General features: G+C 37.7%; 1 protein-coding gene across 1 annotated transcript in view; it reads right to left on the reverse strand.

Annotated features, from left to right (window-relative positions):
* The window catches only part of ssbp4 (single stranded DNA binding protein 4), a 107,922-nt gene extending 83,877 nt beyond the window's left edge, over positions 1-24,045 (reverse strand). The window contains exon 1 of the mRNA XM_065246579.1: positions 24,028-24,045. The gene's annotated coding sequence lies outside the window, so the exon portion shown is untranslated. The remainder of the gene's footprint in view (positions 1-24,027) is intronic.
* Positions 24,046-25,648: the final 1,603 nt, after the last annotated feature.

The following is a 25,648-nucleotide window of genomic DNA, read 5'->3' on the forward strand; positions in this document are numbered from 1 at the left end:
CAGTCTCTTAGAATGCATCCATATAATAGAGGAAATGTATATATAGTATTAAAAACTGTATAAAAATGTAAGCTGATGTGTCAAGTTTTTAGGGTAAACTCCCCTTCCACTTGAGCAGTAGCAGGGAACTGCAGGATCTCTTAAACCTAAATAAAATTAAATCCTAATTTCTCATTTTAAAGAAATTACTATTTTACTTCATTCTGCTAAAAACCGCTCAAGATGTGTTTAAATAAAGAAGACGTTTAGTCCGGAAAATATATTTTTTTGTACATATTTCCTGTATTTTCTGTTTGTATCTTAGACAGATAGATATACAGATAAACATATATACCGATAGATAGATAGAGACAGACAGACAGACAGACAGACGGATAAGCACATACAGGGAGGTCTTTAATGTTTAGTGTTTTTAGGTCACTTGACTGAGAATAGTCCAGTGTTAATCTATTGCCTTCTTTTCTCTGCAGTCTTTCCCAGGACATTCATTAATCACAGACAGAAATGATAGATGTTCTGCACACCAGCAATACCATCTTACTATGCATATCCTTCTCTCTCTCTCTCTCTCTCTCTCTCTCTCTCTCTCTCTCTCTCTCTCTCTCTCTCTCTCTCAAACACACATTCTCCTGCGCAAAGACGCACCAGCAGAAAGATGCTGCGCTTGAAATTATAAGCAAGAATGATTATCCTTGTGTAATGGCGCATTGCTGAATCTTCACTGTTGCAACCAGGAATAAGAACTGTTTGTCAGTAGAAGAGAATGACATTTTTACATAGCACTAATCCCTCCCACATTAAATCACAGTTGGAGTTTTGTGTCCTTTAGGGGGCGTGCACACCAAAGCTTTTACGCCCGCGGCTGGCTTATGTTTTCAATTGTTTCCAATGGAAGCTCTGCATTTTTCAAATAAGCCAGCAGCTAGCGGGTTTCTTCCGCGCTGAAAACCGGCGCTCTGCATTTTTTCCGCGCTCAGTGCTGAGCGCCGAGAGTTGAAAAATATTCAACTTTGGGTGAAAAGCTCCGCTCGTCAATGTCAGTTCTCACACGGCCGTCCAATCACAGTGGAGGACGGGCAGGGCATTATCACAGCAACCAACCGGCTCACAGCTAAAGTATCACAGCTCCCAAAGCGCTCAGCATTCGGCATTGTCCAGACGTTTTCAGTCGCGTTTAAAAGCTTTGGTGTGCACGCCCCCTTAGTCTTTCGACATTGAGGCCATACATAAGCAAGTGTACTCATAAAAGTTGACAGAATGATCTTTTAACAGATCTTTAAAATGTACAGTCTCTCTTTTCCAGACCAAAACTATTGATCACAGCAGCAATATTCACATCCAGATCCATTCTCTATTGCAATACTATCTACAATAAGAACATGACCATGTGATAAGACCGCCATTTGGTATAAATTGCTCATTTTGTCAGCTGTAGCGGTGCAATTCTGTCTTAATTGTAATTGAAGCGACGCCAATTGGAGTGGATTTTATTGTTGTGTTCCAAAAACTAATTGGTATTTTCCATTTGAAAAAAAGATGTCCAACTTCCTGTTTTAAGCCAATACGTTTACGTGATAAAGAAAACTTAACTTTCAAGCGATTTAATTGGGTCTTTAACGTAATAAGACCCACCAACGTCAATTCACTGAGCTTTCTAACCAGAACTCAGGCATTTGCTGGGCCGCCTAACATGCTTCAATTCGATACACACGGGCTGATAGGTCACTTGGAGACCTCTACTCTCAGGGTGTGATTGTATGTTGTGGTCACCTAATGGTTTAATAGCTCCCGGGCATGGAGCTGCCTCGTTGGCAGCCGAGATATGTGGAAATAGCCTTAATAAAATACAGACGGATGTGTGTGTGTGTGTTTGTAATGGATGGTAGCTGTAGCACAGAATACACCGTACCAACAACAAAGGTTAAAACGACCCCTAACACCTCTATTTCTGTCTTGCTTTCCTCTTCGTTTGCTAGAGAGAGAGGCTTTCTTTTAATTCTAGTGGTTGCCGTGCTAAAACCGAAAAAAAAAAAGATGTGCTGGCTCTGTTGAAGCTGTGTCCAATTACTCCGCTTGGGGGAGGGGCACTGCAGGAATCGCAGAGGGATTGTGACCCGCAGAGATCCGGCGCTCCGGTGTAGATTAGAAGCTAGAGATAGGGAATAACGCAGAGTGGTAGCAGTCTGTGAGGATTACTTACAACTGGCCCTTCTCATTTGTTGATAGAGACTTTCTCTGGGCTTCGGGCATAATTGTTGTTTTATGAAAATGATCTGTATGACTTAGTTTTTTTAAAGGGAATTTTTAAAGAATATCCATGCTTTTCTATATAATGAAAGTGGGACTGGAGTTGTCAAACTTAAAAATGACAAAAAACTGAAGATTTATGTATTTACAGTATATATTTACAGTATGTATTATACATATTTTGTGTTACATAAATGAAGAAGAATCTTTTTTTTTTTTTTTTGGGTGTACTGTCTCTTTAAGAAATCTAGAGAAAGATAAATATTGTCAATATATCACTTTTTTTGTTTTGTAAAACATCTCAAAGCCTTTCCCCGTTTCTTTCTACACTTACATGCAATCTTAACATGCTTAACATGTTTTACATGACCGCCCCCAGCCCCTATACCATAGCTGTCTATTTATCTCTTTATCTGCCAATCTGTCTCACTGTATGCGCTAAAGCATAATTTCTCTTCTGTAAACCCATTACTGCGACAATGATACAGAATGGATAGCAAATTAAAAATGGTACCCGTTTAATAAAAAACAATGTTCGAGTAGAGGACATCCCACTGAATTGTCCATATGCAATAATGAGACCGCAAACTTCCATCGGAATCTGGAGCATGCATGACAATAATCAACTCAATATGCTGGGTTATGTCCAAATAGATAAATCAAAAATAATTGTACAGCCTATTCTAGTTTACTAAGCTGAAGGTGGCAATTTAGGGCAACAATGCAAAACAAAAGGATGCAACATTTCCATAAGGATATGAAGATTTACTGCATCCCATTTGGTGTGAAATTATTGAGATAGAGCTAAGATACATAACTAAACCAAAAGCAGAAGGGGTACAAGACTTTGTCAGCATGACATGGGGGTATTAACATATTTGCAGTCAATACGATAGCACTATAGCTCGAGAGGAATAGGTTTTTTTCTCTCTAGGACCCTTTTTTGAACAGCTGAATTATCCAAATTGCACACTTGAGGATCATTTTCGATGACAAAAAGAATGCCTTATACACTAATTTTGTGAGAAAATGAAATCTTGAAATTGTATATATGCTCTTCTTGGTGGAGATTCAGAAGGAGGTCTAATTTCTGGACAGCAATGCTGTAGTTACTGTTAACGGTGCATAGGTCATGGGTTTGATTTCTTAAGACCACCCTTAAAGGAAAACACCACAGTTTTTCAATATTTTACTATGTTCTTCCCTCACCTTAGACAAATTAATACATACCTCTCTTTTCTCAATGCGTGCACTGAAGTGTGTATAGCGCGTCCATTTAGCCTAGCACCATTCATTCATTAGGATCCAAACAGGAATGAATTTAGAAGCCACCAAACACTTCCATGTTTTCCCTATTTAAAGACTGTTGCATGAGTAGTTACACGAATAAGTATGGTGGTACAAAATAAAACGTGCTGATTTTCTAAGTGGATGAAAAATGAGAACTATATTGTATGGCGGAAGAGCACTTAGTTTGTAGCACTTCAACCTTGGGCGCAGTAACATCACAGGGTTCCCACACCTTCCAATTCCCTCAAATTCAAGGAGTAAATGTGGGGACACATTTCAAGTGAGAACAAGGTTACATTGTGTTACCTTTTTAAGATAAATTGTTACAGTTCCCTTCCGAGGGAACTCCCGCTGCGTCACTGTGGTGACACTTTGGGGATGCCTCCAGGGGTAAGTGCGTCTGAATGTGAATATCAACTTCAACCAAAGGTGAGGCTTAACAACAAAGACAGGGTGACGCGGGAGCCAGGAAGTATATCACTATCTGAAATATTGTCAAAGACGGCGTTACAGGGACGCAGGAAGTATGGAAAGGGAGAAGCAGCGTCTCGTTCCCTTCTAAGGGAACAAGATTTACATATGTAACCCGAGACGTTTTCATGTGTCAAACACAACTAGGCAAAAAAGCATTTTGGTATGAATCAACATTCGTATACAGAAGGTATAAGCATTTAAAGCGAACAGTTTAGCACGTGTGCTTTAAAAGTCTAGAATTTTTATGATATTATCCTACACTACACAGGGAATATGTTTTTCCCCCAGAAATTTTTTTGCATAAAATAGATTCAAGCACTTTCAATGACCTGTATTTATATACGTATATTTTCAGAAACTTCCCAGGGCCTTGCATTTTTCCCCCAGATTCACAAACTTTCAAGGATTTCAAGGACCCGTGGGAACCCTGCATCATAACTCCTGTGGCCGGTTGCATAAACATAGCCATGACGTTAAGACTGCGTCTTAAGAATGATTCTGACCAACTAGCAATTAGTTAGGGCTAATCGATCTTATTATTTGGATTTAAATTAGACCAATCTACCTTTCTATGTAACATACTTAAAACAATTATGATCAGTCTTGAAGAAAAAAATTCACGACAAACTTTTAAGACTAGTCTTGAAGTTTTATGCAACCGGCCACTGACTTCAGAAGTTTTAGTAAGTTCTCAGAAGAGATGACCTTACTGCGCCCGAGGTCGAAGTGCTGCAAACTAAGGCTATGTTTACATTAATGCGTTTATGCTTTAAAACGCGTTACTTTTGCTACGTTTACGCCTTTCATCTACACTACATCACCGTTTTCGACCCTCATAAACGGATTCGTTCGCAAACGCTGAAGACCCTGTTTTAGTTTGAGAACTCAGACGTTGCTCTGAGTGTAAATGAACGTAGACGGAGTCTTATGTAAACGAACATCTGACGTTAACGTGACAGCGCATCATTTTCAAAGTAAAAATTATTTTATTCATGTAAATGTTGGTTTGCAACGGAGGTTTTGCCAAAAATAGTACATCTACCAACCAGCTATTATAAACGCTATATCAGATTGTTTTAACTTGTATCCTTATAGATAATGTCTGTTTTATATTAATGTTTGAGTATTGTTGTGTTTAATGTGTTTATGTTTTGTTTAAATTTAGTTAGCTTACGAAAGATAGACTGTAATTTTAAACGCCATATAGGCGTTGCAAAGGCCAATATGAAGGGAGAATTGTAATGGGTCAGATATTATTTTCCAGTTTAATGTAAGTTTTGTTTGCTACTTTAAAATGAATTTCGTTTCAGATTATTTGTCTCTTAATTTTAATCGATGTTTTGTTGATAAGTTTTGTGAATATAAATTAATAAAAACAATAAACTCAACGTCATTAATATAATGCTCGTTTAGGCGCTTGGCTTTTAGCTATTTGTGTGTTGCTAGCGGAGGACGTGCACGGACCTCGCACACTTTTAAAAATTAATGCAATAAGCATTTCTGGTAGGCTAAAGCAATACTTCACTTCTTACTATGTTTGATTGAAGTTTGCATTTGCTGAAATTTATTTTTGCTTCAAGTTCGCTACTGTTTAGTACTGTTCACTTGAATGCTTTCTTTTTAAATCATAAAGACCTTTCTGTTTAGTTATAAAATCAAAATTAACCTATTAATCATTAATATGTTGTAGGGGGAGCTAGAACAGTATAAGTGTTTATGTTTTGTTTAAATTTAGTTAGCTTACGAAAGATAGACTGTAATTTTAAACGCCATATAGGCGTTGTAAAGGCCAATATGAAGGGAGAATTGTAATGGGTCAGACATTATTTTCCAGTTTAATGTAAGTTTTGTTTGCTCCTTTAAAATGAATTTCGTTTCAGATAATTTGTCTCTTAATTTTAATCGATGTTTTGTTGATACGTTTTGTGAATCTAAATTAATAAAAACAATATACTCAACGTCATTAATATAATGCTCGTTTAGGCGCTTTTGCTTTTAGCTATTTGTGTGTTGCTAGCGGAGGACGTGCACGGACCTCGCATACTTTTAAAAATTAATGCAATAAGCATTTCTGGTAGGCTAAAGCAATACTTCACCTCTTACTATGCTTGATTGAAGTTTGCATTTGCTGAAATTTATTTTTGCTTCAAGTTCGCTACTGTTTAGTACTGTTCACTTGAATGCTTTCTTTTTAAATCATAAAGACCTTTCTGTTTAGTTATAAAATCAAAATTAACCTATTAATCATATTAATATGTTGTAGGGGGGAAATAGAACAGTATAATACTTTCCCAAACACATTTTTATAGGTTTAAAAATAGTGTCTGTTATAGTTGCCAGCAAAGGACCCATGTATGACTTTTTGTCAATATCGCACACCCCTGCATAAACGTGCAAAGGTAAGCTAGTATTAGAGTAATAAGTTATTTTACACTTTTATGCGCATGCCCAGTTACGTGATTGGTCATGTTTCATGCGTTTATGGTGGTGTATAGTGTGGATGAAGATTCTTTTTAAAATGCCAGTATAAACGAGGATCGTTTTCATTTTAAAATGCCGTTTAAAAACGCAAATGCTCGAATGTAAACATGGCCTAAGTGCTCTTCCACCATACAATATAGTTATAATTTTTTATTTCGAAAACCGCCACTTTTATTTTGTTTTGTTTTCCTTTAAGCCTCGAGATTAGCCTCTTTTTTACGTGTACGCAAACGTACGCACACGGTCAAATGCACAGCCTTGCAAAGCATAGTTTATTTGACTCATACAGGTACACTGACGTTCGACGCATGCGCATTGTGACAAAATGAAATGCATCTTGGCTACATACTACATTCTCCTGTATGCGCATGCACAACCTATATGTACAATGTACGTGGAGTTTCAAAAATCTGGCGGTGCACGCGCACTCTTACGATGACAAAAGTTGCGTCACTTGCATTGTAATCGGACCCTCACGTACGCGTGAAAAATGGATCATAATTTGCTGATAATATAAAAATCAATGTGGATAAAAGTGCATGCATATAAACAAGCACACTAGAATAGTTTTTATTTATTTATTTTTAGCTGGAGTTACTTTTATCCAAATTGACTTACAGCGCATTACAAGCTATACATTTAATCAGTATATGTGTTCCTGGGATCGTACCCATGACTAACACAATGCTCTACCAGTTAAAGGTATAGCGGAAGATTTTCCCGAATTTTTGAAAAGAACCGCCCCTCCACAAAAAAAAAAATGCACATGCGCAACACTCTACCTGCTTCAGAGAAGGAACGCCTATTAAACGTGTGCATGAGAGAGCATGCACGAGCCTAGTTCTTCTCTTCGCTCTGTTTACAAGTTGCTGTCGGCGTGTTTACCGTGTCTGCGCGGTTCCTGGCTAGCATCCCTAATCATAGCTTATATCAACTTTTACTTGCAGTGATTTTAAATAGATTTCGCCAAATAGCATGCCAAACTTTACCTGTTGAGTAGAAACTTCACGTGGGAAGACCAATATGTGCTTTTAGCGCACGCCAGCGTGTGAAATAGTCTCCCAAAAATACTCAAAAATAAGCCTTTTTCTTCTTGTCATACAATCAATAGATACTTTGTTGCGACCTTCAGACATTTTGAAAAAACACGATGAGAACACGAGCTTCAATGAATGGCTGAAACCGTAGACCACTACACATATCCACCTAAAAGTGCGCATAGAAAGCGAACATAGGAACCTGTACGACGGCCTTACGTCAACATATCACTAGAATGATTGACAACTGGGATGACCAGTCTTGATGATCCACCCGGAAAAAGAAAATCTTCTGCTATACCTTTAAGCTACAGAAACAAGTCCAATTTTCATATTCACCACTAAATGAAAAGGCAAAAAGTAAACAACTGTGATTGGACGTTTTATGTTTCAGTCAAGACTGCTGTTTCCTGCCTGAATGATGGATGCTTTTTGTCGTAAATAGGATGGAAAATAAATCCAATGATTTTATAATTTTAGCTTCTAATGCCTTTGTTGCTGGAATTGTTAAATATAATGTACATATTGCATGCACATTAATCCAATGATCTGTTTTTGATCCTTAAACATCTCGACTTTGATCATTCTGCAATTAGGAAATTGTGGAATACACAAAATCTCCACCCTCCAGCTAAAACAAGAAAATCTCAGACAGGTTGTGAACTTGTCTAAAGCCCAATGTTTCATTTGAGAGCGCTCAACTGCTTAAATTCATAGCTACAGGCGAACATGAGTGGAGGTGGTTACACATTAGCAGGCATCTAATTAATGCAGATTTTGAAGGTGGGGAGGAGCCAGGCTAATTAGAGATTAAACACGGGTTGTTATGTTGTTCCTGTTTGATGGGATTATTTACACACCGGCTTTTTAATCACTGCTGTCCAGATGTCATTGAAGGCACAACCTTTAGCCATAGCTGAGTGGTTGTTGAGACCAGACCTCTCAACCAAACCCTATCTAATTACCTCATTTCCCTTTCCTCTCTGGAGCTGTTCACGGGTTTTACTGTGTATGTGGTTCACTGAGCTGGCTTCGTTTCTCTGATGCTTGTTTGTTTTTCGCACCTGCCCGTTTTCTCAAAGGAGCGATCACAGATCGTTGATTGCAGTTGGAACGGTTCTCTGCTCATGAGCTGGATAACCTACTTCATTCTCTTTTCTGTTTATAAAAGAATGAGAAATGTTGCAAAGGCATGTTTGTTGGCACAATGAGACATGTTTGCGATAGAATGTCTTGTAAGGGATCAAAATGATCCTAATGCTGAAAAATAATATTTCGCTTATTGTTAGTTGATGTTAGCGAATGCATTTACTAAAGCGTTAGTTCACCCCAGAATGATAATTTTGTCATTAATTACTCACCCTGGTGTCGTTCCACACTCGTAATACCTTCGCTCATCTTTGGAACACAACTGAAGATATTTTTGATGAATACTGAGCTTTCTGAGCCACTATAGACAGCAATGCAACTCTTCACAACTATCAAGGCAACTTATTTTACTTTTCATACAACTTTTCGTTAAAATAGTCCATGTGACTACAGTGATTTGATCTTCATTTCATGAAGCAGCCAAGATGCTTTTGGTGCTCAAAAAGTTAATCTCTGATGCTTATTAACGAAAACAGATCATGCATGTGTTTTAAACAACAACAACCATAGATATAAATATACCTAGATGCTACATCATGTGTCTACAGTGATCTAATATTAATTTCATAAAGCAGCGAAGGTGCTTTTGGTGCTCAAAAAGTTAATCTCTGATGCGTATTAACAAAAGCGGCACACAAATGTGTTTTAAATGACAACCATAGATATAATTATACCTAGATGCTCCATCATGTGTCTACAGTGATTCAATATTCATTTCATGAAGCGGCGAATAGTTTTTTAATGATCAAAAAGTTAATCTCTGACGCATATTAACAAAAGCAGCATACGGATATGTTTTAAACAACAACCATAGATATAAATATACCTAGAGGCTCCATCATGTGTCTACAGTAATTTAAATTCATTTCATGAAGCAGCGAAGATGCTTTTGATGCTCAAAAAGTTAATATCTGATGCATATTAACAAAAGCAGCATACACATAGGTTTTAATTGACAACTATAGATACAAATATACCTAGATGCTACATCATGTGTCTACAGTGATTCAATCTTCATTTTACGAAGCAGCGAAGATGTTTTTGGTGTTTAAAAAGTTAATCTCTGATGCATGTTAATGAAAGCAGCACACCCATGCGTTTTAAAAGACAATATACAGCAGGGGTGTCCAGACTTTTTTGTATGGCGATCTACTTTTAAAATGATACAGCCCACAAGATCTACCTGCTAAAAAACACAGTTAATTATTTTTTATAACACTTAAAATGCTTGTTAGGACTATACCTCTACTTTGAATTTAGGGTTGTTACCATTACTCTATTCTTTTTGAGGAGTTAAAAAAATCATTGAGTATGTCAAGTATTCCTTAAAATAGCGGAGATGCGGTTTAGAGAAAATGACAACAGTATTAGTAGCATATAAATTAGCGCTACGCTGCATCGCCCTCTCTCTCTCTCGTTTGCTTGCTCGCACACACACACCGTGTGCATGGATCAGCTCCTGGGTGAAGGCAAGAATGCGCATCCTGGTGAATTGCGGAAGTTAGACGACTGAGCTGCAGCGGCCTGGCATAAGATTTATATAAACACATCTGAGAAGAAAGGCGCAGCAACTTAGAGTAATTGTGAAACACGCAAGTATTTTAAGACCATAATGCTAATTTTGCACGTGAAGCAGCAGTTAACTTATGTGCGATCTACCGGCATTGCCCTTGCGATCGACTGGTCGATGGCGATCGACGTATGGACACCCCTAATATACAGTATATAGTAAATATACCTAGATGCTCCATCAACGGCACGCATATATGGAATGGTTGAATGAGGCATCTTTGTAACATTGCCATCTACTAGCCTGGCATGCAAAACACAGCATTTATATCCATTTTCGCAGATCCATGTAAACACAGATCGTTTTGACAATATTGTGGTGTGTGTATACGTGAATTAGAAATGCAAGTATGTGCAAGTTCAGTTTTTATTGTTTTATGTTCCATGTTTACTATTGTTGTCGTGTAAAGGTGCCTTTGTGTAATTTACAAATAACCCTGTTCACCAGATAACCACAGGAGAGTAAAACAAAGGTCCTTTTTTCATCACAGCTAAAACAGCCACAACCAGTGGCAGGCATTGAATGTATAGCGACACAATTGAAAAGCACCTCCTCAACCCTTCCAATGTGCTTTATGAGTCCATTGTACTTCAATTGCCACGCGGTCCGACCTGTCTGTAGACGCTCCTGTTTGTCAATATTTGCATGTAGGATAATATCGCTAACAACATCCCCTGCCCTGCATCTCCTCATCTTATTCTCTTCACTGTATCAGATGTGTCAGTAAGGAGCTAATCCACACAGTCTACTTGGCCCCTTGTTTTGTTTGGTTTCTAATTTCGCCGCTGTTGGAAAATTGCACATAATTGCAGTCTACAAATGCTAATGCCTCCCTGCTATCAGCCAACCCCCCCCCCCCCCCCCAAAAAACACCCCATCCCCCTCATTGCCTGTTTCTCCTCTGCAGCCTGTAATTGTTAGTGTTAAAGAAACTCTTCTTCAATAGAGACTATCCAAACAGACTCAAAACCAGAAAACCACGATCTGCTGATTGACAGGCTGGCTAAAGTGAGTTTGCTTTGGTATAAGCACAGCCATAATAACACTATATATTTGTATAGAGAAAATGAAGTAAGGATGCATAGATTATACCTTGGCATAGTGTGGTCGACACTTAAATGTGAAATAAACTGACATTTACCATCCATGAAATCTGACCCGACCGCTCAACACACTGCAAAAAATTATTTTCAAGAAAAATAATTCTTAGTATTTTTGTCTTGTTTTCAGTAAAAATATCTAAAAATTCTTAAACTAAGATGCTTTTTCTTGATGAGCAAAATGACCCAAAAAATAAGTCTAGTTTTTAGACCAAAAATATCTAATTTAAGTCATTTTGTGCATAAAACAAGCAAAAAAAATCTGCCAATCGGTAAGCAAAAAAATCTTGAACATTTTTGGCAGATTGTTTTGCTTGTTTAAGTCACAAAATGACTTAAATTAGATATTTTTGGTCTCAAAGCTAGACTTATTTTCTTGGGGCGTTTTGCTCATCAAGAAAAAGCATCTTAGTTTAAGAATTTTTGATATTTTTACTGAAAACAAGACAAAAATACGAAAAATTCTTTTTATTGAAAAAACTTTGTTACTTAGTATTTTTGTCTTGTTTTCAGTATATCAATTCTTTAATTAAGATGCATTTTATTGCTGAGTCTACAAAATTTAAAGTGAATTTGTTTGAACAATCTGCCAATGGGGAAGATTTTTTTTGTTAAAAACTTTAAGAAAAACAATTCTTACCCCATTGCTTGTTTTAAGCACAAAATTACTTGAATTGTATAGGTTTTCTTAGGTCATTTTGCTCATCAAGAAAATACATCTTGATTTAAGAATTTTTTGATATTTGTACTGAAAACGAAAACAAAAATACTAAGTAAGAAGGTCATTTTTTGCAGTGTATTAATCATTATTATGATCATTATTATTAAAATATTAGCGAGAGTGTACACCAAAGCACTTTAAACCAAACTGATCTCACAGAAAGTCATGTTATAGTAGTCACACAAAATTTGATTAATTTATTTGTGTCCATGGCACAAAATGCACCTTTTTTTCGTGCCTTGAGCACAAATGTCTTTTTTGTGACACTGAATTTCTATAAATAGTTTCGCGTGTTTGTGGCAAGACTTTCTTTTTCGTTTCATTACTGTTTTTTCATAGTTTTGTCCTATTTTCTTACCATTGTTGCTTGGGGTTGGGGTTAGAATCATGTTCTGTTAAATTTTTTGACATCCTAACCCAAACACCAACTCTAACCCCAACTCCAGGCGAGAATAGTTTTAAAAGCGGAAGAAAAACATGTAGAAACCAATACATAAAATTACATACTAACCCAAACCCCAAATCTAAACCCAACTCCAAGCGACAATGATTTTAAAAAATGGGGGGGAAACAATGAGAAAACAATACATTAAATTAAATGGAAAAAAAAGTCGGGACACGGACACAAGAAATTATTTATAGAAATTCATGCAAGTGTCATGAAAAAGACATTCGTGCTCAAGGCACCGAAAAAAGCTGAATTTCATGCCATGGACAGGAATAAATTAATACAATTTTGCGTGACTATAACACGACTTTCCGTTAGATCATGTTGGTTTAAACATGCCTGAAAACAGTAGGCGGAAGCCGATTGTTAGCTCATGCTAGTTCACACCATGCAATGAATGGTGCTTTTTGTGCATTTTGCATTTGACGCGAATTTGCAGCTGACGCCCGAGTTGAAACATTTGAGTTTTATGAAATTTGAGTTTTTTTGAATTTGAAAATTTGTGAGGACATTGGGCAACCTGGTAAGTTGTAAATACACATTTCACTTTTGAGTCACGTGACGTTTATCGACCCGCGCCGTTTATTTTCCCCCTATAGTAAGGTGACTAAATACAAACCGGTAACTCTCTCGATAAATGCACAATCAACATCTGCCATTTCGCAAACAGACAACCGCATAGCACTTGCCCCTCCCACAAGAAGCGAATTTGGCCTCTGACGCGGCGAATGCATTCAAACTGTTCAAGCGGCAAACTAGGCGCGGTAGACGCAATTTTGACGCCTCAAACGTGGTGGTTTGCTTTGGTTGCTTCTGTATGATACTTCTGCTTTGTTTATCAGTCGTTGAACAATGCGCCAGTTGGTTGTTGTGATATTTGTCCCACTCCTCCTCCACTGTGATTGGACAGCCATGTGACATTGACGAGCTAAGCTTTTTACCCAAAGTTAAACATTTTTCATCTGGGCGCTCAGCGCGAAAAGAACCACCAGCTGCTGCCATTTTTGAAAAGCATACCGCTCCCATAGAAACAATTAAAAACATACACGGGTCGCTGGCGCAAACGTCTTGGTATACATGCCCCTTTAAAGTATCTACCTTTGACTTACACAGAAGAGGTTAACTCATGACTGGAACGATATGAAAGTGCTTGATTTTTCATTTTTAGGAGTACTGTTCCTTTAATTGATGCACTACAGGTAAACATCTTATAAATGAGAATACTGAAATTAAGAGCATGGAAACCTGACCTTGGAAAAGGGTTTTAAAGAGTCAGGTGCTGTGGGAGTACATTGAGACAGAAGAGCGAGACAAAGAGAGAGTCAGTGAAGGAAGGCGTAAAGAGGTCATGAAAGTGGTTATGAAAGCGGTTCTGACCTAATCTTCTGTGTTTACGGCTTTTCGCAGTCGCTGAGAGTTTTTGCGGCCTGAAATTTGAGTGGGTGATGTCACAGAATCACAGCAGAGACAACGGCAAGCAAGAAATCATTACAGCTCACCGTCCCACTTGTTCCTACTGAATTAAAATAAAAAGACAGCCGCATTACAACATCTCATTGTCTGCCTATTCGAGAACTACAGTTAACACATAATAACATTGCTACCGGTGTGATTTTTTTCTTCTGTATGTTCTCACTTAAGGATTAACTTACACAAAAGTGTTGCACAGAAATCGGACGAGAACATGGAGTAACAGACAATAAATTACAAGACAACAGAATATACTGTAAGGACAAAGAAAAATACGTATATGTGACCCTTGACCACAAAACCAGTCATAAGTCACACAGGAATATGTGTAGCAATAGCCAACAATACATTGTATGGGTCAAAATGATCGATTATGCCAATCATAGGATAGTAAGTATAAAGATCATGTTCCATGTAGATATTTTTACATTTCTTATCGTTAATTTATCAAAACTTTTAGTGGATGGAGGTCACTTGGACAACTTTAAAAGCGATTTTCTAAATATTTTGATTTTTTTTGCACCCTCTGATATACAATAACAGATGTGTATTAGGAAATTAATTAATTATTATTAATGAATTTATCATGTATGCCATATCTCAGAATATGAATTAGAGTAAAAGAGAAAAGCAGAATTGCATATGCCTGCGAGAGAGGTTTCGCTCTTCATCCGAATGCACCGTTGTTTCAAACTAATCAAAACCAGGTATTGCTAAGAGCAAGAAAAAGTCTTGCGAATAAAAAAGTCCAACCACATTGTGGTGGACCACGCATGCCATTTCGGTGATGTAGGTAGATGGAACAGAGCCTCTTTGACTTAGAGCTGTCGGGGAAGAACAAGAGAACGATATTCTGTCTAAGGATGGCAAAAGACTCCTTAATGTCACATCTTATTTTCTTGTATCAAATTATCAGTATTTTACCACGAATCAAATGAACCACAGGAATCTAAAATCCCAAAATCTAGTCAACAATGAGATTAGATGAAGTCTTTTGCTTCTAAGTATTTTTACAAAGTATATTTAAGTTAAGGTTTTTACAAGTTTTTTGTCGGGCTGTTTGGTTGCACACATGCATCCACAAAACTTTTCTGTTGCTTATAAGGTTAGAAGAAGGTTCTTCAGACTTTAAAAATGATACAAATAAATAATAATCTTACATCTGCCTCCTATGAGCAAAATTGGTTCTTAAAGGGGACATGTCACAATACTTTTTTGAGATGTCAAATAAATCTTTGGTGTCCTCAGAGTACATTTGTGAAGTTCTAGCTCAAAATACCCCATAGAAAATGTATTATATCATGTTAAAATTGCCACTTTGTAGGTGTGAGCAAAAATGTTCAATTTTTGGGTGTGTCTTTTAAAATGCAAATGAGCTGATCTCTGCACTAAACTGCAGTGCTGTGGTTGGATAGTGCAGATTAAGGCGCGGTATTACCCCTTTCTGACATCACAAGGAGAGCCAAATTTCAATTACCTATTTTTCACATACTTGCAGAGAATGGTTCACCAAAACCAAGTTACTGGGTTTATCTTTTTCACATTTTCTAGGTTTGTAGAAACACTGGGGATCCAATTATAGTCAGACCTTCCAGAAAAAGTTTTTTTGTGATTGTTGCGGGCAAAAATCCTTGATCTTGCGACACGTTTTCTTAAAAAATGTTTTATGCGATGAAATTGCGGACACTTGCAAAAACTGCGGGAACTCACAAAAACTGTTTTCAACATTTGCAGCTTTTCAATGATGTTCACGTCATATAATCACGTCACTTCATAATGTTCTCATGGCAACAGGGGACATGGTTGCGTATGTGTGAGGTAAATGCAACATTTTTCCACTTTCTGCTAAGATATATGTGATTTTTGCTACGAGAATGTGGGGATTATGAAATCATGCAAGCCCTGCATATTTTGCGCACAGAAATCTGCTATTTATGCTGGGAAAGTGCGGCTTAATTGAAAAAATGATGCGTTAAATCATGCAATCGCATAATCTGGAGGGACTGTATAGCACTTAAAGATGGTAAAAATCTGATTTTCATGATATGTCCCATTTAAAGTTACACAATAGCTCCTTAGGGTATAATATTTTACCTCAAAAGGGGCAACAATCAGATGTTTCCCATCTAAAGTCACAAATACAATACAACCCCAAAATATTTTACATTCAATTTTCAGAACTACACTGTCAGAAAAAAAGGGACAAAACTGTACATTTTCTGTTACTGGGGTGGTATCCTCAAACTTTCATTTTTGCATTAAAATTTTGCACCTTTTGGGGTACAATATTATACTATAAGGACCTATTGTGTACTTTTAAGGACCAATTTTGTACCAGTTTAATGTTAGGGGTAGAAAACATTTAACTGTACATTTAAAAGTACACAATAGGTCCTAAAGGTACAGATTTTACCCTTTTTCTGACAGTGTTATACTTTTACTAAATTATATGCTTTATACTTTACCTGAAAAAGCTGTTCAAAAGCTGTCACTGGGGCAGTACCTTTTCAAAAAGTACACATTTGAAGAGTTTGGTTCTAAAAATCGATAAACTTCATTTAAAAAATGAGTTACAGCTAAAATCAGTATTGTATCAGGTCAATATTAAAAAGTAAATTCTTAATTTTACGCAAAAAATCTGATATCCTGCTGTGTTATTCTGTCATGTTTTCTCCAAACCACTACAAACCCCAATCTTCCTTCTCTGCAGAATGCAATAAAGCCGCTTAACCAATCACAACGCACTATTCCACCCATTGTAAACAATGGCGGCGCTTTGAACATGTAATCCTAGTTTTCCTCATCTACTGTGTACTTCATGATCAACCAATAAACAAAAACAAAAGAATACTTTTGATGGCACTCGGGTAGAAGGAAAAATGCCAGCTGTCTCACACGTAGGCATGGATAAAAGATTCTGGCGGTAACCTTTAACAAAATACCACGGTTTCACGGTGATGTGGAATTGCCATTGCAACACTAAAATGTGTTGTTTTCAAATGCCAGGTAAAAATAAAGCCTTTAAATTATAATATGCCGTCAAAAATCTATATTTTTGTAATGTATATTAAATGTAAACATCAAATCAATCACATGACTTAATGATTTAATGAATTTTGTATAAACACAGTTCAAACCTTGGAGACGGTATCACATTTAGTGGTTTTGAAACCTTGAAACCGGTAACCGGCCCATGCCTACTCACACGACAGCATCAAGCTTCTGTCATGCTAACACATTGACCCCAGGGGATCTTATGAAAGCTTTCCATTATTTTGCGCGAAGTCAATGAAAATCGAGCAGGACAAAAACATTTTACAGCTGATCGCTGTCAAAAAAGTTCAGTGACGACGTCACAAAGATGACAGCTGCAATGACAGTGTCCTTAATATGACAAAGTAAGTGTTTTGATTAATGCTATTAATGTTTATTTTTTAATCAGTGTATACCACTAGTCAACTAAATGAATATAACATGACAAAGATGAATGCACATTTATATAGTCAATTTTTATAGCATTTTGAAAAAAAACTTGCATTGCATTTTGCGGAAAGAAATATCAGTTTTTATAATAAATATTTGAAAATCAAATTATGGATTAAAATGTTTAATGTTATTATAACCTTAAGATGCTATGTGAAAGTTTGTAACAGAAAATAGTGATTTTCATCATGTCACTTATAGAAAACACATTGTTACAGAAATTAGTCAAAATGGATTTATTGTGTTTTGGAAGCAAACTCTTTATTTGTTTGGTACCTAAATGGTACAAATTAAGACCTTTGTAAAGGGTACCATCCCAGTGACCACTTTTGTACAATTTTTCTAACAGCGTCCATCAACAATTATCCCCTTTGTGTGCTTACTAAGAAATGTAAAGCAAATCTGAAACAAAATTTATTTAAAAAACATGTCTGAAATTAAACTCCAACTCTTTCTGTAAACATAGCTTTGTATACTAAACTTATTTTTGAGGCTGTTTACACTTGGCATTAACATGTGTTTTCGTCGATCGGATCACAAGTGGACGACGTTAATGCCAGGTGTAAACGGTGTTCATAACGTTTTGAGCTCGTCCACTTTCGACCACTTTCAACCACATCCAGAGGTAGTCGAAACCACTTTCGATCGGATCGCTTTGGAGTTGCGGAACGCATATGTGGTTGAATGTGTTCGAACAGCCACACGCGACCGCCTTCTCTCCGCCCATTTATCTAATCTGAGGTATTAAACACAAGTTTTACATATTTTTTTGACTTCTGGCATGAACATACGGTGAACAGCGCTATTTTTAGCCTTTCATTGATAAAACTAAAGCGGCTGATCTCCGTAGTTTCGTTTTGAAAGCGTGTGAAAGTTGCGCGATCCTATTTCATCAATTGCGCTGAAAATTCAGAGAAAGCTCTTACATACACACGTACAAAACTCTGTGCAGCATGTTTACTTGCTAAACAAGCAGTGGACTCCGACATAAAATTAGTTTGCGTCCATATAAACTCATAATTACTCCCGCTCGGGCTTGAATGACTCGCCCACCGTCTCACAGACCACCCCCTCACAGTATTCAGGACAGAAGCGGTCGAAAGTGGACAAAAGAGACGGATTTAAATAGCAGGTGTAAACGTAATGTGTCTCACTCGTCCACTTGTGATCCGATCGATGAAAACACATCTTAATACCAAGTGTAAACAGCCCCTTTGACTCCTTAGACAACATGTTAAACGCGCTCTCATGTGTAAGTTGCTTGTAATGTATCACCTCTCCTAAGCAACAAAATCTTCATTTTTTACAATAAGTCTTTAATGTCATGTAAAAGCGCTTTTGATATTCTTACATGACATTGGCAAAACAAATAAATTGAGAATTCTACTCAAGGCTACATGAACAGAGCAAATCAAGTTTATGAACAATAAATGTTGGTGACATTCACAGTTGAAATGCCAGTTTAGGCCACCTTATTTATTTATTTTTGCTGCATTCTCATGCGTCTTGGCTGATATCAGCTTCTTCTTAGTGCATTGTTGACTGCGTTTCCGTGGGTCGGTCCAGCTAACAAGATCTGCCTGTTCCCTTCCAGGGCCTCAACACCCCAAAAACTCTGCGCATACACACGTACACACATGCAACCCTCCCCCACTGCGCGGAGACGAGGCATGTGGACAAACCACAGGCAGGGAGAGGTACACAGGGCCAGAGCTGTACTCTGCCTGATTACTGCAGGAAAAATATCACTGCCAAGCCATTTCTCTCTCTCTCTCTCTCTCTCTCTCTCTCTCTCTCTCTCTCTCTCTCTCTCTCTCTCTCTCTCTCTCTCTCTATCACAAACACACACACACACACACACACACACACACACACACACAAAAACCACTAGCCTGCACAGACATGCGCATTTTCCCTCTCGTTTTCATGCAGCACGCACACAAATGCCTTCACCAACACTGACAACACATAGACGCATAATTGGATACATGCATATGCTTACCCAACAGGCTACCAGCACACACACATACTGTACATACATACAGAGGTGTTCATTATTTCAACAGAATCACACACACACACATCACTCTCACATACTTCTACAGTGACGCCCGCTCTTAAACACACCCTCCTCTTTGACACACTACAATGCTCACAACTATACACACCTTCACACACTCTTATGAGCAAAATGCACACCTTAAAGATTCACAAAAAGCTGATTTTCTTCAGTACTCACTTTTGCACCTTTACACTTTTGTGCATAAACACACTGACACCTTTAATGACCATGCATTTAATACCATACAGCTTGGCTTAATTTATTGTAATGCAGTATGAGGATGCACCATGAACAACAATGGAGCATGTGCACATTAACTCCCTCCCTACATATACGCTTTTGGCAGATGGTTTTATCTAAAGCAACCAACAACGTATTTCTATAAGCCTACATCTTATCAGTATCTGCACTTTCTGGAATTCAAACCTATGACCTCGGCGTTGCCAGCGCCATTCATTATCAGCTACAGGAACACTATAGGAAACACTATAGGTGTGAATTAGCCAATGATAACCCAGCTATAGTCATTTTTTTTGTTGATTTACTAAAATCATCCTACATATTAAGAACGTAAACATATAACCTTGATATCTTTAATATTGAGGTCATGTCAAAGATTGAAATCACTGATTGAAATCTTAATTTGATGCTCCTAATTTCATAATAAGATTATGAGACCAAACTAACCTTATAAGTAAAAAAACTCTAAAGGGGTGGCTTTGCCAAAAATGAAAATGTGTTATTTATTCACCCTGCATCGCTGTCTGGATCACTGATGGTTGTTTTCTATGACCACATCCCTCAGCCCTGTCACTGCCCTCCATAGACCTTTAATATGTCTTCCATCTTTATCAGCCCTCTGTGATTCATTCATTATGCCCACTGCGGCTCTGAACCTCCTCCGGTGGGGGTGCGTGCCAAATCCCAGCGTTCTTTTCTTTCTAGGAGTCTTCCGAAAGCATCACGTCCTGCTCAGCTTGCTCCACACGTACATCTTCACGTCTGTTTGCATATGCATGTAGGCATGTAAATGACGGCGCGTGGATATGCGCTAGACGCGATACGCTGGGAATTGGCGTCTTGCGAGATTTGGGCCCATAATAGCCATAATCGGTTTCTACCCCTGCGCTTTTTTATGTATTCAGAGCTGGTTTGCATAAAAGTATCAGGTCGGCCTTTAAAAAATGTTGGCTTTGCGAGTTTTCTTGTTCTCTTGAAAACTTCATGAAAGCCTCCTGCTCATCATTGCTGCCCCAGATGGATCATGCAGTGCTTCGGTGTTCTGTCATGACTTCAAAGATAATTTAAAATATATATATTTAACATTTTTTTGGACTTTGAAAGTACTTTGAAAGTTTTACCAGAGAGGAAATGAACTAATAATGTGTTGCTCAAAGCATTAATTGGTATTAAAGTAAATAAGTTGCATTTGTGACAAATGTGACACTCAAACCGGAAACTTGCGAATATGGTACATTTTGGTGTCCCGTAACTTTTAAAGCAACAAAGGCAGATTTTCATTTTTTTACTGTACTACGTTCATGTTGACATAAGCTTAAAAGTTAATTTAATTATTTTCAAATTTTAAATAATTTTAATTACAAAAAACATTACACTGTAAAAAAAGCAGCATGAAGTTTTAACAACTTAATTATGCAAGTCATTTCAACCTACTTTTTTAAGTTTTGACTTGTGATAAGTTGACATAACTTAGAAAAACAGGCTGAAATTTTAAAAACTTGAAATTGTAAAAACTTAATTTATTAAGTTAAAGTAACATAAAAATATATATTGATATGATATAAATTTTACAGTGTATGTGTAGCTCACATTTTTTTGTGGAACCTAATCTCATTACCTTTTCCAATTTTTGACAGCATTCGTTTGAAACATTATTTTTACTTTGCTAAAAGTAATTTTTCTTAAATTTTTGATATATTGTCTTATATGTGATCCTATCTGTGAAATCCAGGTTAAAGTCTCACAAGTGTCACACAGAGATTACGGAAAAACACGGAAAATGCATCCAGGATTTTTCCAAGGTCGTTTGATATTTGGTTCATTCACACTGCCAATGATTTTCTGGTATCTGTGCGGGCTTTTACACACATAACGTAAAAATCCCGTAAAGACGCGTGGCATATTTAAAGTCCTGCACTTGGTAGGTTTTTCCCATAGCATCTGAAGTTTGCTAATTATCCGGAATTTCTCTCTTGTGGATTTTTGTTCATAAGGAGCGTGTATGCGCTGTTCTGTAATGTTGGTGAATGATCTCAGCTTCAGCGCATATAGTGACAAGCTCCCTGATATTTGCTTTAGTCCAGTTTGCAGACATTTCAAATTCACGTTGCAGACGTGAATGTTGATCTGCGTTTAAATCCCTGTGTCAAAGAGCTGAACCATAACTTCTGGTTGCAATGACACGCACGTCCTCACTACGGCACGCCGCCCCTTACAGCAATGTTTCTGCATTTTTTTTACACACAATGCTTTCTGTGTATGTTACGGCAATGTTAACAGGTCCTTTTCCAAAGAGCCATCCCAAAACATTAACGGGATGTGTTTGTGTTCACACAGAAGCCTGTCTGCTAATTTTATGGAATTTTTCTGGGACAAAGAGCTGTGTAAGGGGCCAGTCACACCAAAAGCGTTTATGGCAGTTTCAGGCGCCTTATTTGAATGATATTCTATGGGCGCTGTTTATGCTCATGAGTGCCTTGCGGTTTTTGCCGCCGGCCGCAGCACGCGCCTTTGAAGGAACGCTGAGAGCGGAGAAGCGCCCGAGGTCATTCGCGTCTTTCCATTGTCCAATCGAATGAGGGGAGAGGTGGGCCTTACGTTGTGGTGAGGGAAGTTTACAGTTGCTTTGAAGAACCGGACTACACTCGCTCACTGTCTCCTCTCTCCTGCGTGTTTGTGCACCTCTCATCCTCAAACAAGGTCAGAGCAAGCGCCCTCTTTTTAAGTTTCTGCTAATATGACAGTTAACAGCAAAAGAGCGCTCACGCTTCAATATTTGATTGACAAGACAGCTGACTCGGTGGTTGCTTAGCAAAATAAAAAGCCACGTCTTGTTAAAGATTGAAATCAATGTGAAATCAAACTTTGATGCTCCTAATCTCATCATTAGATTTAAACCTCATTTAGGGCCAGTCACACCAAAAGCGCTTTAAACGCTTGCAAACGCAAGGCGCGACGCACTGCCTTTTAAAAAAATCTTTAACATGATCTTACTCAGTCAATATTAAAGATATCATGGTTATATTTTCACACATTGTTCTTTACATTATGTAGAAAACAGTAAATCACAAAAATAAGAAGAAATATATTCATGAAAAGCTCCAGCGACAACTCCTTTGTATCCTTACTGTAAAAAATAATTTGCTACCTTAAATGTTTTAGTTGAATCTATTTATTTTCTTGATGAGTTGTTATAACTTATAAAATAAAGTTGAAAGAAGTCAACGTCATTTTATAACTTGTGCCAAACTCTTCTCTTGTCAAGATAAATAACAGTAAGTCAAAATGACTTGTAATTCTGAGTTGATTCAACTGAAATATATTTAAAGCAAAGAATTTTTTACAGTGTACCATCAGTTCATGCAATCAACTCTGCAATTCCATCTGTACCTACTATACTACAATCCTTTTAAACACAACCAAGCCCAAATTGATTATCGTCTCAATGTCCAGGTCCCAAATAATGAGATTTGGCTCAATTAGGCTCCTTTCAAGGTGTGACAGAGAAGTAAAGAGTCTCGGAGAGCCGGAGGCAGCTAATCCACACGACTCTTGGACTGAGCTCAGTGGATTAAACCCACTGCTGCTGTTTATCCTGTTCACACATCAACCGTCCACACCACAGATACCTCCTTGACAGATAACATCTGATCTGAAGACAGCGAATGTGTGTGTGTGTGTGTGTGTGTGTGTGTGTGTGTGTGTGTGTGTGTGTGTGCGTGCGTGCGTGCGTGCGTGCGTGCGTGCGTGCGTGTGTGTGTGTGTGTGCGTGTGTGTGTGAAATAGCAGAACTCAGGTTTCTCCTGTGACTCATCACAGACCTGTATTTAGCGCTGTCCACTTGCGACCGAATCCCAACACAGTTGTTAATACCAGATCTGTGATAAGTTTGCCTGTAAATACACCTGGTGTTAACAATAATTTTGGGATTCAATCACAAGCAGACACAACTATAAACGGGTGTAAACGGAGTCCAAATCGTTTTGTGTTTCAATCACTCAAACCACGTTCAGAGTCGATTTTTATACATTTACAGAGTATCATATATATATCACATTAGATTTAGATCAGATGGTTTGTGATTATTTTATTTGTTCTTTAAGTGCTAAAAAAATTGTCAACATTGAGTGATATGTTTCAAATAAATAAAGATAATGTAACTGTAATGCATATTAATTCATAAAAATGCATATTGCAAAATTTCCCTGAAAGGTGAGTTCACACCAAAATGAAAAAGTTGTCATCATTTACTCACCCTTACGTTGTTTCAAACCTGTATAAGTTTCTTTATTCTGTTGAACAAAAGAGAAGTTATTTTAATAAATAAATGGTAAGCACACATTGACACCACAGTAGTTGTTTTTCCTACTATGGAAGTCAATGGGTAATAGATTAATAATGCATTGTGCATTATTATGCATATTAACATGAAATAAGATTAATAAATGCTGTTGTTCATTGTTAGCTAATGCAATAGTGTTTAATGTGAAAAAACACACAAACGTTACCTCTTGAAGATCCTGTATTGTGTGCAATTTTTTTATAACTCAGTTGTGTGCTGCGCTTCAACAACATGACAGATGCCAAGTAAAGGGCTCGTTATAGTCGTGCGTAGGTCCTACGGCGTAGCAGCGACGGGCGTAGGTTCCGCGTCGGTTTTCATTTATACTTTTGCGTCGTCGTTGACGTGCAAACACACGCGTGACCGCTGGTGGGCAGTATCCACGCGTGTAACCACAGAAGCAGCGCGATCGTCAGAGAAGAAGAAGCTTGGCAAGTTAACCCACAAACGAAGAAGAAACAGCAACTTGTTGTGTATAATTTGAGAAGACCAGCAATGATGGAAGTAAATAAACAGCGACTTTTGATGCAGTTTGAGTTTAATCACTCCTCAAATTGACTCTTTTTTGTTTTCACCGTAACAAACGGAAATACCTATGACGCAGTTTTTTTTCCCCTGACGGGAGGGGTTCTGGTGGACCCAAGCGTGCCGCACAAGCCCTAAAAAGTGAAGCCAAAATGTCTCGATCGCCCCCCAGTGACTGGTCCCAGTATAGGTCATAAACCCCGCCTCCCCATGTTATTCAATGGGACTTGAGACCAACTAAAAAAATTTATTACACTTCTATTATCTTTTTTCCAAAGCTGGTTTCTGTCATTTATTGTAGTTTTTATCACGTGATATAAATTAAAATGTTTGTTTTTAAAATAAGTTTGTGTTTAGTTAGTTATTTAATGATATAAAAACGGTGGTGTCACGTCATGATTGACAGCCGTGATATCGTGTGATATGCGCATTTTGCGAGAGCGAGGGCGGGGTCTTGATTTCGCGGCTTTACTTACTGCTCACTACTGCGCAGGACTGGTCCCGAAATCGCTACTGCGCAGACTCAAGACCCAAGATGTCAGCGTCATATCGGGACACTGGCGGCTTCACTTTTCACCAATGGAAGAGAGCGAACACGCGTCGTCCATCTTTTTTTACAGTCTATGGGTGGACCAATCACAGCGCTTGCGGTCTAGATCTGACGCGCTGTTAAAATTTTTGCGAGGTGCGCGTCAGGCTACGCAGAGCTACGCACAGGCTACAGATACGCACGACTATAAATCACCCTTAAGACTGTTGTGTACAACCTGATCTCACAAATTTCCATGTTATAGTCACAGAATATTTTTGCTCATTTATCCGTGTCATTGTCACGGATCTCTGCATTTTTTTGTTTCCATACCATGTACTTTCTTTTCCATGTCAGTTTCACGTACACTGAAAAAATGATTCATTCAATTTACTAATTTTTTTTTAAGGTAAGTGGTCGCAATCAATTTATTTAAGCTACATTTAAACAAAAGTTTTTTGGTTTTGTTTTTCAAATGTT

The sequence above is a fragment of the Paramisgurnus dabryanus genome, chromosome 24, assembly GCF_030506205.2.
Source record: "Paramisgurnus dabryanus chromosome 24, PD_genome_1.1, whole genome shotgun sequence".
Lineage (NCBI taxonomy): Eukaryota > Metazoa > Chordata > Actinopteri > Cypriniformes > Cobitidae > Paramisgurnus > Paramisgurnus dabryanus.